Source organism: Gouania willdenowi, chromosome 21 (assembly GCF_900634775.1).
Source record: "Gouania willdenowi chromosome 21, fGouWil2.1, whole genome shotgun sequence".
In the NCBI taxonomy this organism is placed as follows: domain Eukaryota; kingdom Metazoa; phylum Chordata; class Actinopteri; order Blenniiformes; family Gobiesocidae; genus Gouania; species Gouania willdenowi.
In genome coordinates, this window is record NC_041064.1 from 31,991,810 (window position 1) to 32,007,428 (window position 15,619).

General features: G+C 40.1%; 1 long non-coding RNA gene across 1 annotated transcript; it reads left to right on the forward strand.

The window, feature by feature from the left end:
• Positions 1-9,017: 9,017 nt before the first annotated feature.
• LOC114455599 (uncharacterized) lies at positions 9,018-14,885 on the forward strand. The gene is made up of 3 exons (XR_003672744.1): positions 9,018-9,150; positions 11,502-11,506; positions 14,873-14,885. It is a non-coding gene; the product is annotated as an uncharacterized LOC114455599 (long non-coding RNA).
• The last annotated feature ends 734 nt before the right edge of the window (positions 14,886-15,619 follow it).

Consider the following 15,619-nt stretch of genomic DNA (forward strand, 5'->3'; position numbering starts at 1 on the left):
ATGCGCTACAATAACAGATTAGAAAACAGAATTTGCTCCATAGAAGAAGGCGTACATCGCGCACAGGGCCCAGTGCAGGTTACAGACATTATCTCATGTTCACCTACATTAACAGGTTATTAAACATCTGCGTTTTATATAATGGCAATATTATTAATAACTTGAGGCATTTTTGCACAAAGCATAGACAACATGTTGCACAACTTTTTTGGCAATAAATCACTTATTACTTACATGTTTTTTACCTTTTTATATACAGCTGAGCACATGAAACAGTGCATTAGTGGTAAATCGGTCAACTTTATACAAAGAACAATCAGGTCAAGGGAATGAATGTGAGTGTATACAGACAGACAGTACTGTTGAAGAGTACTTTGTACGAATTTTAAAATGGCCAGGGCAAAAACGATGGAACCCTTAAATCACCTGACTGCAGTGATTGGCTCAACAACAACATTGTGCAATAAAATATTAAGTTAAGCTTAAGTTAAGGGTACCATCATTTTTGTCCACGTGTGTGCGTGCATGTGTCCAATTTGTACTGGAATTTGGCCCTTCTGTCCTCCTGTGTGACAAAGTGATCAATGCAAACACGGTAAGCAATATAATGCATCTAGCTAGCCAAGCGTTCCTGCTGTACCAATTACGAGACAAGCCTCATGTATGAACTTTTTTGCTGCCTGTTGGATTATTTTGATGTTAGGCTGATCTGGGCCTCACTGTTTTATCCTTAGGTTTTCCATCAATGTTCTCCTCTCAAATGGATTTTGAAGAAGAGGCCATATAGTTACACTGCCCACCTCATCCATCATTGTCATCATTGTTATCACATCAACGTTCTTCTTCTTCTTCTTCTTCTTCTTCTTCTTCTTCTTCTTCTTCTTCTTCTTCTTCTTCTTCTTCTTCTTCTTATTATTATTATTATTATTATTATTATTTTTGAACTTTTGGCAGACTAGACGCATCAAAGGCGCGTTGCTGCCCTCCACAGGTCCCGTGTTTCCCCCACACGATACCTTCATCGCCCAAGCGGCATCAGATTCGACGTCAAGGCTGATTGGATAACCCTGTTGCTTTGTCGAATCTCTTGTCAGTGATTGGCTGCTCTGCCGCACCAGCTGGCTGATTGTTCTATTGCCCAAGCTAGTCAGCAGACAGCATCAGGAAGCTGCAGGAAACCATTTTTCCCAAAAAATGTTTCCTGCAGCAATTATTTTTGTTTCCCAAAATAATTGATTGTTGTTTATTTTAAAAATATTTATTTAAAAAAGAAAAATCAAAAACACTAGGAGGGACGGCGCCCAAGCGCCCTCTAATGGCCAGCCACCACTGTGCGTAACACCGGATGTCCACTGGATCCGTATCTGCTCCGCTGTGGAACTGCAGCGCAATACGCTGTCTGTCAATCCCCATTAGGATTTACACCGATCTGATCGGCTATACCGGATTGGCCGATATTTTGTATTTTTATGCAATTAATGTGATCGGCTCTAATGTCTTAATTTGCCGATCCGATCAATGATGTAATTTTCATGATGAAAGCTTCTGTAGATGCTTCTATTGCATTGTTTAACGTCTCATTTACACCTAAGAGTTGTTGGCTTTACGTGACACAGCTTTATTTTACTCACATTTGTGCACAAAAGTGAAAACATATGCGCGAACCGCAAAAATGTCTCTCGGTTGGAGCGAAGCGGCTGAGCACCGGACTTCTTCCCCAGTCTACTCACTCTGAAAGCGGGGGAAGTGTCTGCTGTGTGTGTGTTTGTGTGTGTGTGCGCACTTGTTTTGTTTATTCAGCCCAAGCATGTTAAAAGTGAGAGTCCTAGAGCGGAGTGATGCGCTCACTTTCACTTCTGTCCCTTTCAGGGCGGTGGTGGACACAGAAGCACGCGTGTGTTTGTGCGCCCCACCTCCGCTGTACACCTGTCAATACGGACTATAAGCAACAGCATGCAGGCTTTGCGATGCCCCAGTCAGGAAACATGCCTTTGCTCCTAATGCTAATGCTAATGGAGGCTTCACGTAGTTAGAGTGTGGTCTGCCTACACACCTTCATCTCCAATTCTCTTGTAGTCGACACAACTGCTGTTCAGGGACTAAATTAAATTGTTTAGCTCACATTTACAGCTGAAAGCGCTTGGTCTGTATCGCATTTTAAAAAAGCGGAGCCATGACGCTCTTGTGCATTAACCTTTCCTGTCTCGTCTTCAGACTGTGGTCGGAAGACCCAGGGGGATATAACTTCGCTCTGGGGGCTGAAGCTGTCCTCACCTTTGGGGTTAACTCCCTTGCTTCACAGCAGTTATTGAGTATGACATGGGACTCCAGTTTAATTCAACAGCCGCAACGTTTATTTTGTCAATTACTCAAAAACGGCATACAGCTTATAATCGACCAGCGCATTCATTCGCAGTTAAAAGGATATTCCACTGTTTTTACAAATGTGGCCTAAAACCTTTGAAATGTCCTCTTTAGAAGATCTATCCCTAATAAAACACTTTTATTTTGCACCATATTCGTTTTGTTAACTTTTCAAAATGGGACTACTTTACCGTTTGAGAGTCTGTGCACCGCCATGTTGAAATGACATCATTGATGACGTGAATTGCGCCTTTTAGTCCATTGAGTTCTATAGGAGGTGAAGCATTCAGGATCATTTAGCAGCTTTTTCAATTTGTTTCTGTTTTCAACTTGTGGTACTTTGGGTTGCTCTAAAAATCATTCAAATTGAAAGAAGACGATGTAAACCTCTTTTGTTTACCGAAATTTGATCTGTGACCACAGGGGGCGACATTTCCAACTCTGCTGTTTCGTAGATGGCATGAAGAAGAGAAAAAGAGCTCCGTGCAAGTAAATGCAGGCAACCAGGATCGACTGCTGCTCATTAATGCCGACTCAAGTTGAATCTGTCTGCTGCAAAGAATCAGTGTTCTTGTCAAAAATGGTTGAAGGTTTGGTTTATTGGTTTGAGTCCGGATTTTTTACTTTTCTCCTGCACCAATATGCTCCATGCCTGTGCCTAACACAGCACAGAGATGCTTTCCCTAACAGCTCCACAGCGCATGCCCCGCACCACCATACAGCACAGAGAGTATGGAGCTGTGTAGGCACAGAGTGTCCCCAACTTGGTGCACGGTGCACCCAGCCGATGTGCAACTTGGCACTATGTTTGTCCTTGTGAGATGGCTATTTAAGCTTTTTGTGTGAAACACTGCCAGCTCCCTTTCCGCCTCTTCAGTCAGGCACGTTTATCTTACTAAACCACGGCCCTGAATAATGAGAGAGTTTTTGATCCAGCTGTAGGAGGTGGATGCAAAGGTACCTTGCATCTCTCCTCTAAGAACACACCTTGGGTAATTATATAACTTGGCCTTTTGGTGTGCTGTACGGGCTACGCTGTGCTGCTCAAAATAGGGAAATGTATTTGTATAGCGCATTTCATACACAAGGCAATTCAATGTGTTTTACATGATCAAAAGTGCAACAGAAAACGTTCAACAGCTCAATCAATAAGGACACTAAAATCAGCAGTAAAAACAATAAATCAACAATAACATGATTAAATATCTCCCTCTTAATTATACGCAGAAGAGAAAAAGAGTGCCATTAACTTTGATTTCAAATTGTTCCCATTGGAGGCTGACTTTGCCACAGTTTGTTCCGCTTCTTTGAAGCATAACACCTAAAAGCGGCATCACTATGTTTGCCGTGAGCTCTGGGCTCCACTATCTGACCTGTGTGGATAGATCTGAGAGACCTGCTGGGTTCACATCTCACGGGACCAAATCCATTCACAGATTTATATACCAGCAGCAGAACTTTAAAGTCTATTCTGAGGCTGACTGGGAGCCAGTGGAAACACTTTAAAACTGGACTAATGTGTTCTGACCTCTTTGATCTGGTTCAGACCTGAGCTGCAGCGTTCTGAACCAGATGTAGCTGTTTGATGATACAGCTGGACCATATGGGTGTCATGGATCAATAAATGAAAGATAATTTGCTTGATTAAAAGATGTCAAAGTTTGAAATTTGATCATACTGTAAACACCCGATTTGGACGTTATCTGAAAAGTTTGGCATTATTATGAAATTGCATGTGGAGTCCTGTATTCTGCGCATAGAAGTGTTTTTACTTGTTGTAGTTTGTTCCCAGTATTCCGGTACAACCTCGCTCTGTGAGACATTTAAATTAGGTCATTTTTTTGCAGCAACTTTCAATCTGAAAACACCAGAAATAATTTGAGAAGTCACTTTGACAGAATTTTAGGGTCCAACACAAGAATTAATGGTAAGAATGAAGTAAATACATGACATGAATGATGATAAGTTGGCCTTTGGATCAGAAACAATCACCTATTTGGGGCGACCGTGGCTCAGGTGGTAGAGGATCGTCTTCTGATCGAGAGGTTGGGGGTTCGATCCCAGTACCTGACTATGTGTCGAAGTGTCCTTGGGCAAGACACTGAACCCTAAGTTGCTCCCAGTGGTCGACTAGCGCCTTGCATGGCAGTCCTGTCCCACTGGTGTGTGAATGTGAGAGTGATTGGGTGAATGAGTTGATATGTAAAGCGCTTTGACTCTGCTTCAGTGTGGTCATAAAGCGCTATATAAAATCAAGTCCATTTACCATTTGCCCACACTGTGATAGAAGTTGCCTGTCTTTCCCCAAACATCTTTTGTTTTTTAGTCCATTGAACTGTTGTTATGGACTTACCGTAAAGTAAATATTGTGACGTAATGTCCATTATCTTTTAAAGTATTTTTTTCTGCATTTTTTGGAATATAGTCAAACAAACAAACTAAGACTTCTCCGTTACCATGTCGGTTTTACACACACACACACACGCACACACACACACACACACACGCAAACACAGTGTGGTAAATCTTTGAATAGATCCTGGGTGTCTTTGTTCCGAGTGAATAGTCGTGAGGCATCGACTGTTCCGTGGTGAACGTTTGTATGTATTAAAACAAACAAATGAGTGACGGACTGACACTGATGCAGTTAATGTCTGATGATGTTACTGACTGACAGCTTTGGAAGATCCTCCATTCGTTTAGAAAGTGGTGCATTGAGTTATTGTTTATTTGCACTCTATTGAAATAAAAGTCTTTAACCTGCACATGTGCCGCTAAGCTCTGCAGTCGGATTCATCGCAATCATTTACTTTTTATTAAACATTAACTACAGCACCAAAGTTTAATTTTCCTTAGTGAATTTACTCAAACCACAAATATACAACCAGTCATAACATTATGACTGGTTTGTTCTTCTCCACACTTCTGAATGTGTGCTGTGGTATCTGTTAGCAGTTTAGATACCAATCAACCTAATAGCAGTGTTAATTTTGTCAACTGAAACTTTTAATCGACGACCCTTTATTCTATGACTATAACGAGAACTTAAATTTAAGAAGAACTGACAGCAACGAAATACAAAACGTACTCAGCCGACGGTAAAAATGTGATAAAAAAAATTACGCTGCAATCTGGATTACAACTATCCTCAAGGCTTTGATGCTCTAATTTTTGACAATTTAATTATTGTAACTCAAATTTAAACTCTCAGGATTGGAGCTTTTTCTTGCAGATTAAAGTATAACTAAACCCTCAGGTTTTTGCTGATCTGCCACTAGGAGGGAAATCTAAAAAATGCCTTGATTATGGGCGTGGCTCCTAGAGTAGTTAAGACACACCCAGTCACAGAAGCCCCACCCCCACAGCGCTGCACAGTTCCACATGGAGCTGTCAATTGATGCTCACTGAGGGGTGTGATAGGAGGAAACTAGTCCCTCCTCCCGTCTGTTATATTAGAGGCGGAGCCGTCATTGTTGACCAATTAAAGGTTAGATCGGGCCCAAAATATCCGGCCCGACTCGAGCCGGGCATAAAGCCCGACCCATGAACTTCAATTGTAAGCCCAAGCCCGAAGCAAACCCGACATAAATTATTATTTTATTGCCGGTAGATTAGTAGCGCACACACGCACCGCAGGACAAAAGGTATTATAATGACTTGACTCAAGCCGTAATCACAGTTTTACAGGCTTTAATGAAGGTCGTACTAACACGCCAAGAAAAAACAATCAACACACAAAGAACCGTCATACACCCATGGGAACAGAATTGTTCACTAGTCTTTTACCCGCTTACGCCCGCCCTTTCCCCAGCCTCTCAACCAATGAACACTCAGAACACATGTAAACAAAGACACACATTGGCAGAGAAACCTGCACGTAACCATGATGCCTTCTCGGCCATGGGAAATCTCAGCATCAGTTAACCACTGAATACACACAAGTGGAACATAACCAGAACATACAGAATTGCAGACCAGACCAGGAGGCCTGTGCGTGGAGCGCAGACCTGACTGAAGCACGCAATCATATTTGTTCCCTGCGCTCCAGCAGCAAGTGAGGAATGAGCAAAATCAGCAAATAATATTCAGTGAATGTGAATACTGAACAACTAAACGCAACACAAACCCGTCAATATCCCATCCCACTACTAGCAGTAATCACTTTAGAAATGATACCACAACAATATAGAAGCGTTTTTGTGTTTATTCAAAAATAATATTAATGTAATAGAAATTTAAAAAAATAAATAAATAAATAAAATAAATTAAAAATGAGGCACGAATCCGGCCCGAACTCGGGCTAAATTTAATTACTTGGACTAAAATGTGAAGAGTGGGACTAGGATCAATAAACTACAATACTTCATACCTTCATATCTTCATATATGTATTCAGCAGAAATAAAAAAAAAAAGGGTTTTAGGATGGATTTACACTTTTAAGTTATTTCCTCAAATATTCAGAAAAAAGAGTTCTGAAGAGTTATGGCTAAACATATTTCAGAGATGTTAAACTCATTATAGTTAAGGGGCCAAATGTGGACCAGTTTGATCTCAAGTGGGCCACATTGTTAGGTGGGGACAAAATAACAATAGTTTTTTATGATCAGGTCCTCTTTTCACCATTTTTTGTGTAATTTAAAGAGTTATTTTCACAATTTGTAATTAAAAATGACTACATTCATGTAATATAAATAAAGCAAAATTTTAAGCCTATAAAACATTGTGAAGTGTCATTGAATTGTTGAATGTGAGATATCTACAACTAGATTATTTGGTAATTTACACAATAATTAATGTTTTCTCTGTCATTTTTACTTTTTCCTGCTGGGCCGAATTGGATGCTCTAAACTTAAAGGGTCGGATTTGGTTTTCACAAACATGACAAACATAATTTAACAAAATCTATTACCGTATAATAAAACTGACAAAATACTTAAAAAGACTTCAATAGGACAAAAAAAATGTTACGAAAACTAGAACTGATATTTCCACTGACTAAATTTTAACTAAAAAAAACCCAAAGTGACTTTCATGAAATCCAGTCTTTTGTAAGTGACAAAGAGTAAAATAAAATGAATAAATAAATAAATAAATAAGGCTAGTTGAACATTAAAATAATCAATGACTTTATTTGCTTCGGACTGGAAACATTGGACTGCTGTACTGCTGGTTATTCAGTGTTTGACTGCAATGTAATTATTCCAGTTCATCCTGAAGTTTGTATGCAAAGTGGGATAAATGTTTGATTCCTGCAGGTAGAGACGCCGCCTCCGTCCCAGGCGACTGTTTAAACTAATATCAACCTCATCACTGCTGAGAGCAACGACGCTCCGTCCCTTTTCAGGACTGCGCTGTAAAGCGTTTAAGTCGATCCTTTGATGGGTGAAATTATTACATTTGCCCTCATGCATCTTTCATGTCCCAGTCCAAATTAGTTATTCCAGGGTTTTTTCCACAAGTGCTGAGTGTGATTTATTTTTAATCACAGCAGCTGTTTGCCTTTTCCTATTGAAGATGTGTCCTGACAAAGACAGATTAAAGGAGACAAAGCTGACCTGGAACTGCTGCTGCTGCCTCTCCTCATACACACAAAGTTTTCTGTGTTGTTCCCCATAAACCCACCCCGGCTCCGGTTCCCAGTCACAGTCGTTCATCGTCTGATGATTCCCAGTCCTCACAGAGCAGCGTTTCTTTATAGTTACTCTTGTTGTGGTGCATCAGTGTTAACGCCACTTTATACAGTTCCCATTAAAAAGTCACGTCTTTCTTTGATGGTTCAGGATACTGTTCAGTTTGCTTTCAGACCAGGATATTCCTTGACGTAGAAGAAAACTGATATTTAAACACCTCACCACTGTCAGGCTGAAACATTCAGAGCTTCAATTCAAGTTTATTTATATAGCGCAAATTACAACAATAGACATCTCATTGAAATATATAAAATTCTCAAGAAAGAAAACAACAAACCCTCATGAACATGCATCAACTATACAATGGTGAGTAAAAACTCCCTTTTACAGCCAACCAGAAAGAGGAGAACAGACCAGGATATAACATCAAAGTGTCCCAGACTAGTTGAGCCATGAACCACAGATCAGGAACTGCCACCTTCAGCTTCACGACACATGAAACAGAAAAGAGAGAGAAGGGCGAGGAGAAGGCACTGAATGCAGAAAAACATGATACAGTATTAGCAGGTCTACCTGCATGGAAACACCTGGTGCTAGACTATGTGTGAGTGGAATGAGTATAGGGTGGACATCAGTGTAAGCGTGTGTAAGCGGTCTGATGGGTATACAACAAGGATCAGAAGTGGGGGATTAGCTATAACCCGGCATTACTGTGTCTGCGCGTGGAGTGACGTTTCCACAGGTTTTAATACCCCTAAACCTTTAGTGAATCTGCCCCTGAGAGCGGAGTGTTCTGCCTAGACGATGGGGCACTAGCAGGTCTCTAAGATATACAGGAGTTTGATTGTGTAGAGCTTTGAAGGCTAAGGATTTTCAACTCTATTCTAGATTTTACAACTGCAATGAAGAGAAGCCACAATAGTGTAAAATATACTCTCTCCTGTTAGTACCTGTTAGTATTATGGCTGCAGAATTTTGATTTAACTGGAGACTTTTTAGTGAGTTACAGGGACATCATGACAGTAAAGAGTTACAATAATCCAGTCTATGTAACAAATGCATGGAGTAGTTTTTCAGCATCACTCTGGGCCAAGATATTCCTGATTTTAGAGATATTAAGGAGGTGGAAGAAAGCTGTCCTTGAGATTTGTTACAGTATTAGAGTTAAAGGATAAGTCGTTATCAAAGATAACGCCTAAGTTTATTTTTACTGTGGTGCTGGGTGACAGAGTAATAACATTATATTGCATATTGAAGTTTTCATAACTGATGAGTTTCATCTTATTTCATTGACAAATAGAGCTGTGTATCATCTGCAAAGCAATGGAAATTTCTATTATGTTCTCTGAGAATGTTACCTAGTGGAAGCATCTATGATATAAAGAGTATTGGTCCCAAAACTGAACCTTTTGGAACTCCATGATTAACTTTGGCATCCGTTGAGGCGAGATTAACATGAGCAAAGTGGGTTCTGTCTGATAGGTAGGATTTAAACCAACCTTTAATCCCAAAAACACTTTCTAGTCTCAGCAATAAATTATGATCTATTGTATTGAAGACTGCACTGAGATCTAAGAGCACCAGATCTGAGATCAACCCTCTATCTAAGGCTAAAAAAGATAATTGGTTACTTTTGCTAAGGCAGTCTCTGTGCTGTGATAGGCTCTAAAGCCAGACTGAAAGTTCTTATATAAATTGTTCCTATGTAGGTGATCGCATAGTTGCTGCAATTATTTTTTCAAGACATCATTCAAGATTTAAGACAGTATTCCATTGTTTATTTCCTACCACTGCGTCACATTGAGTCAAACAAGCAGAGAAAACGTAAGCTCATTCAATAAAAGGGATACAAAAATTAAACTGTTTCCGAAAGCTCCTGGTTCGCTTCAGTTGATATACTGAACGCATTAAAACAGTTCAAACAGCTATCGACAACCACTGCTGTGGGGTTGGGTCAATGCAAAGTAATGCAAATGCACAGCCTTTGTTTCTGCCCCCTCAGATATGGCTGCTCTGAGGTGACAAAAACTTCAGGAACTTTGATGACAACATTGAAGCAGCCATAAGTTGTTCAAATAATATTTGATTCCTATGTGTGTGACATCATTGGATAGCTTAGCATCTAGACTTTCAGAATCTGTAAATAACTCAGAACACCCCCTGGCCGACATGTTCCTGTTTTCTCGTGTCACATTTCTTCATCTTCATACCAGCATCAGCCGTCATTGTGGGTAGCCACAAGGAGTGGAGTACATTCTTTTCTCGAGTTTGAGGTGTGGCATGAGATCGTGTGAAATCCATGGCTGTGTTTGAAATGGCTCACTCCGTACTATGCACGATACTCAATTAGTATATGCTGTCTACCATATACTATGAGTATGGTTTTGAGGTTGATAATTAAACCTTTATTCATCCCCGAGGGGTAGCAGTTGGCTGCCAATTGCAGGCGCCCGGGGAGCAGTTAGATTGGGGTTAAGAGACTTGCTCAACATCCCACAGTGATGGCCTGGGTGAGATTCAAACCCGTGACCCTTTGATTACAAGCTTGCTTCCTTAACCACTAGGCCACCACTCCTCAATGATGATGACAGTTCTAGTGACGTGCCGTGACCACTTGGGTTGGGTAGGCAGGGCGTTGCAAATCGAGACCACCAATGACAATTTCATATGTTTCTGTTGGCAAGTGTTTATTCAATTAAATTCAACTTTATTTGTATAGCGCAATTTACAACAAAGTCATCTTAATTTGCTTATCAAAATATGAAGTTCATAATAAGAAAGAAAAAACCCAACAAGATCCACATGAACAAATATTTACCCATCTAACGAAATCAACATTGCAAAACACCATTAAAGAAACATAAACAATTATTTAATATAGCCTCCATACTCTTCCAACAAGATATATCTCATGACACGGCAGTGCATCCGTTGTTTGTGTTGGAAACACAGAAACACAGAGAAAATGACAACAACAACAACTCAGAACAGCCTCAGTGAGGCGCATCCACAAAGCCAATCCTTCCTTTTGTTCCATTCACTGAAGGTCTGGTAGCTCAGGTGTTGGTCTCCCATCTTTTAAAAGCTAAAACACACCGAGGCTAAAATATCTCCATTAGTTTGTCACCTTTGAAAGTTCGAAAAGAGTTTAAAGTGAGAAAGTGACCAAGTAGAATATCAACATCTGGTCATTTGATCCATAAAACTCGCAGAAACACATTTCATTCTGACATTTTGGAGATTTTCAGAGACCCTCCATTATGCTAATGACATTCAAAACAAGAGCCCTAATTACAAAAGGGTTAAAAATGAATGGAAGACAAGAAAAGATGCTTTTGTTTTGAAAAGGACGTTTGACTTTTAGCTTGAAGCCAGTCCCAGGACGATTTTACATTCCACTCGCAATGCATCATGGGGTGGTTGAGTTTGACTAGTGTGCCTACTGTGCATACTTAAAAAATGTCCTGATATAGTATACATCCAGGTATTTACCACATACTCATTAGTATGAGTAGTATGTTAGTATGTGATTTTGAACACAGCCCATGACTCTAACGAATGTGTTGTCAATTCTGACAAAAGCTGATGCTTTAAAGCAGGGGTCTGCAACCTTTACTCCCAAAAGAGCCATTTTGCCTAATCTCACCTGGTTTAAAGTCCTTCCGGAGCGGAAAAAAAAAAACCTTCTCAATGAAGACAATTTAGTGTATAAAATAATATCAAATAAATTTATGAATTAATGGATTTGAAGGGCTACAAAAATAACTTGAATTTGAGAGCACATGCTAATTTCTATATCAAGCATGCATGTTAAGCTGGCATGTTGACAGTTAAATAAATCTTTCCCCACACATATAAAATCTTTTTGTTAGATTAGTTATCTTAGATGGTCTGTAGATGTTGCAGGAGGTGAAGTAGGAAGGTGGCTGACTTATTGCGCAAATTGATTTATTTTTAGGTTATCAAATTGTTTTGCCATAATGTTATTTGAAGTTAATGTAATGAATCATCAATACCATCTGTAAGAAATAACAATTCATTATTATCATATTTTTTTAAAGCTATAGGGAGCCATTGTGAAAGAGTCAAAGAGCCACATGAGGCTCCAGAGCCGCAGGTTGCAGACCCCTGCTTTAAAGGAATGTCCCTGAAATCTGTCACGTCTCAGAAAGATTAATGGTTATGTAAAATAAACTTTTTCAAGATTTATATCATGTTATTATGTCATTCCCAGCTCCGCCAACACAGCTGCAATCACAGCAAACAGCTGACAGATAACTGCGTGTCGATCGGTCTGCCTGCCTTTTCAGATAACTGCTTTAAAACAAATGCTTATTTGAAAGTGGATTCATAAGTACACAGACACAATGTGATCCCTATTCTGGACAATAGCGCCAGCAGCAGCAGCACAGGTAAGCGTGTGTGTGTGTGTGTGTGTGTGTGTCGGTGTCAGGGAAGAGAGATCTCCGTCCGTACGTTAGCATTCCTCACTTTGATAATAATTCTAATGTATTGTAGCAATGTAAAAATTTAGAAAGTAGCCAAATACAGTGTACATAAAAACAGAAGTAAACAACATCCATGCGTGTTTGTATGCGTACAGAAGGGGGAATGTTCATGGGCGTGTCAGACAAGCTTGGAGTTTCTTAAAGAGACAGATGATATAAAATGAGTCGTCATGAACTGTGTGATACAGGGGGAAATTTCTTTTAAGTTTTTTTTTTTTTTTTTTTTTTTTTAATATTTGCTACATTTTCCCAAAAAAATTGGGTAGCATAGTTATTTGATTATGCTATAGAATGGTGCCTAAAAAACATTACCCCCCCCCCTCCCCCTTTAAAAAACAAATTTCTATGTGTTTGGCCTCCTTTTTTTTGTGTGTCATTTTTCCAGGTGACAAATAAAGAAACTTGACGATGAATCTTTGCGTTCCATCTATTGCAGACGGTCAATGTGCTGCCTTCCTAACCAAATGGTCAATGTGCTAACGGTCAATGTGCTAACCAAAACCACATGTTTTGGTTAGCTTAGCACAAAGCAAGTCCTGCTAAGCATGGTCACTAAATGTTGGCTTTTCTGTGTTTGAGAGTCTCTGTTTTCAGAGGTTAAAATGCATGTGATCGATTTATTGGCGAAAATGAAGGAATTTTCACACAAAAATCCCATTTACTCTGCTTGTGTGGAGTCACAACATGCAGCTGTGTGTCGGTCTGTGTTTGACCCCCATGAGCCCAACGGGAGGCCACAGGTGCCGAGGGCCCACCCCACACACACTGCATTGTGGGTAATAACAGTCACCAGCAACAGCTGTGCCCCCCACCCCCCAGCTCCCCTCCTGCTCTCACCTCTAATGTCCTCTAATCATGCACTAACAGGCCTGATGCCCTGCAGTGGTGCACACAGACACCTGTCAATCACACACACACACACACACACACACACACACACGTGCTGCAAGTGCAACAAAGACAAACAAGAGGCATTGATGAAGTTTTTCCACTGCATCTGAGCCCAATCCAGACTATCTGTGTGTGAGAGGCATTCAGGGACATCTATGTTTGGAGGAAACCCCAGTTTTCTTATATAGTCGACAATGGTGCTGAACAGACCCAAAAGGAAAAATCTGCAGTCTCTTAATATCACAACAAAATATGTAACAACAATATGTACACTTGTAACAATTCAGACAGAGGTTCCCAACTCCAAGTTCGGGAAGCAAAAGTGGGTCAGAAACCCACTTTCAGGGGGTCAGAGGAATTTGCCTGTGCCCAGAAAATGAATAATAAATGTTTTTAATTGAAAGGGCTGTGGCGTGTGTGTCAGCAGCAGCAGAGGGACTCTACCACGGGTGAATGGCTGCAGGTGTAACGCATCAACTGATTACCCTTCTGCTTCATTATCTAGTGAGTGCAGGAACAGGGTGAGTGGCTGATCTGTGAAACCAAAGTGACATAGAGCAGACTACCATAATAATAAGCCAGTCCATGCCCAACAATGGACTGGTGCCCTGTCCAGGGTGTACCCCCATCTAACGCCCTACGAGAAGAGCTGGAGAAGGCGTCAGGAGACCCCTGGGAGATTGAAAATGGCAGTAATAATAAAGCATGTGACATGGACTCGGCTGTCAGTATTTTAATGTTGCGAGAACCCTTGCCTGAGGTCCTAACCCGTTACAAGGGCATTTACTACCTCCATTGCTTATGCCATGGATGATTCCATTAAATATTGAAAGGGATCCAGATCAATATATTTATTCTGGATCACTTTAAAAAAACATAAAAATAAAAAAGATCATTGGCAAAATTTCAATGTTTGATATTTTGTAATTGACCGATCTTGAGAAAATTTGACTCAGTTATGTCGGGTGGGGTTCTCAATTACGTCAAGTTTAATTTGGATCTAATCGAGATTGTGCATTTTATCTAAGTTTTTAAAATAATAATGGGGCCTTATGGATACATTTGGACCTACTGTATGGGTATTAATGGGGATATAATTTTCTTAAACTTTAAAAATCATATAATTGTAATGATGCATTTGTATCACTTTTTTAAGAAATCAGACAGTATATATATATATATATATATATATATATATATATATATATACTGGGATTCTGCCAGTGATTGGATTCAACTGAATGCTTTAAGCTCATCCTGTTATGGTGAGTTTACTCACTTTACTTCATTTGTGTACTTAGCAGCAGATTCTCATAGGACTCAATGGATCTGTGTTATTGAGTCAAAGATTCAGTGAGTCCTCATTCAGTACAAAGAAGCGACTCTTGAACCTGATTGAGTAAATCAGCTGCTCTAGTCATGGATCTAAGCTTAGATGGGAGGTGGCACAGTTTCTCCTGGGAGGGGAAATTCTGCAGTGATGGGCTGCAAAAAGTCAATTTGTTGGATTCTGGAGGCTCAGCTATCATAAGTCAAAGCTGTCTGAGGACCACAGACCTGTGGGTGGTCCTCTGTCTGTCTGTCTGTCTGTCTATCTGTCTGTCTGTGTCTTCTTCTACACGTGTGTTGCACGAGGCTCTAATGACTCCCAGCTCTGAGAACCTTGGGGTTGGGGGGGGTGGACCAAGCCCACCAATTGAGCAAATAATGAGTGGAGTTTAGAGATTTAGGAATGAGGTTAAGGAGAATTAAATCCAGGGGAACTCACTGCAGAAATGGCCTCATTCCTCCAACGCTCTCACAAACACATTAAAGACAATGTTCACACACTAGGTACATCTGTTCAGCTGCTCATTATGAGCTGCTCTGTGTCTTCAGACGACGTGAAGATGATCAGAGGAAAATCAAACTGAGTATCGGAATTGAGAAAAAAGTGAACTATGTCTCTGTGTGTAATCTATAGGAGTTCAAACCTAAATTACCTCCAGCTTTGCAGAGAATGGTCCGTAAAGGGGATTTTTGATTAACTAACTGGCTTTTTTTAGAGGTGAAAGTAAGAGATTTCAAGTACTCGCGTTACTGTAATTGAGTTGCTTTTATGGTTACCTTTTGAATATATTTCTAAGTCAGTAATTATACTTGTACTTAAAGCTGATATCCAGAGTTTCTGAGAAATCTATGTTCATGTATGATTCTTTTGAAATGCAAAAAAATACCTAACTAGT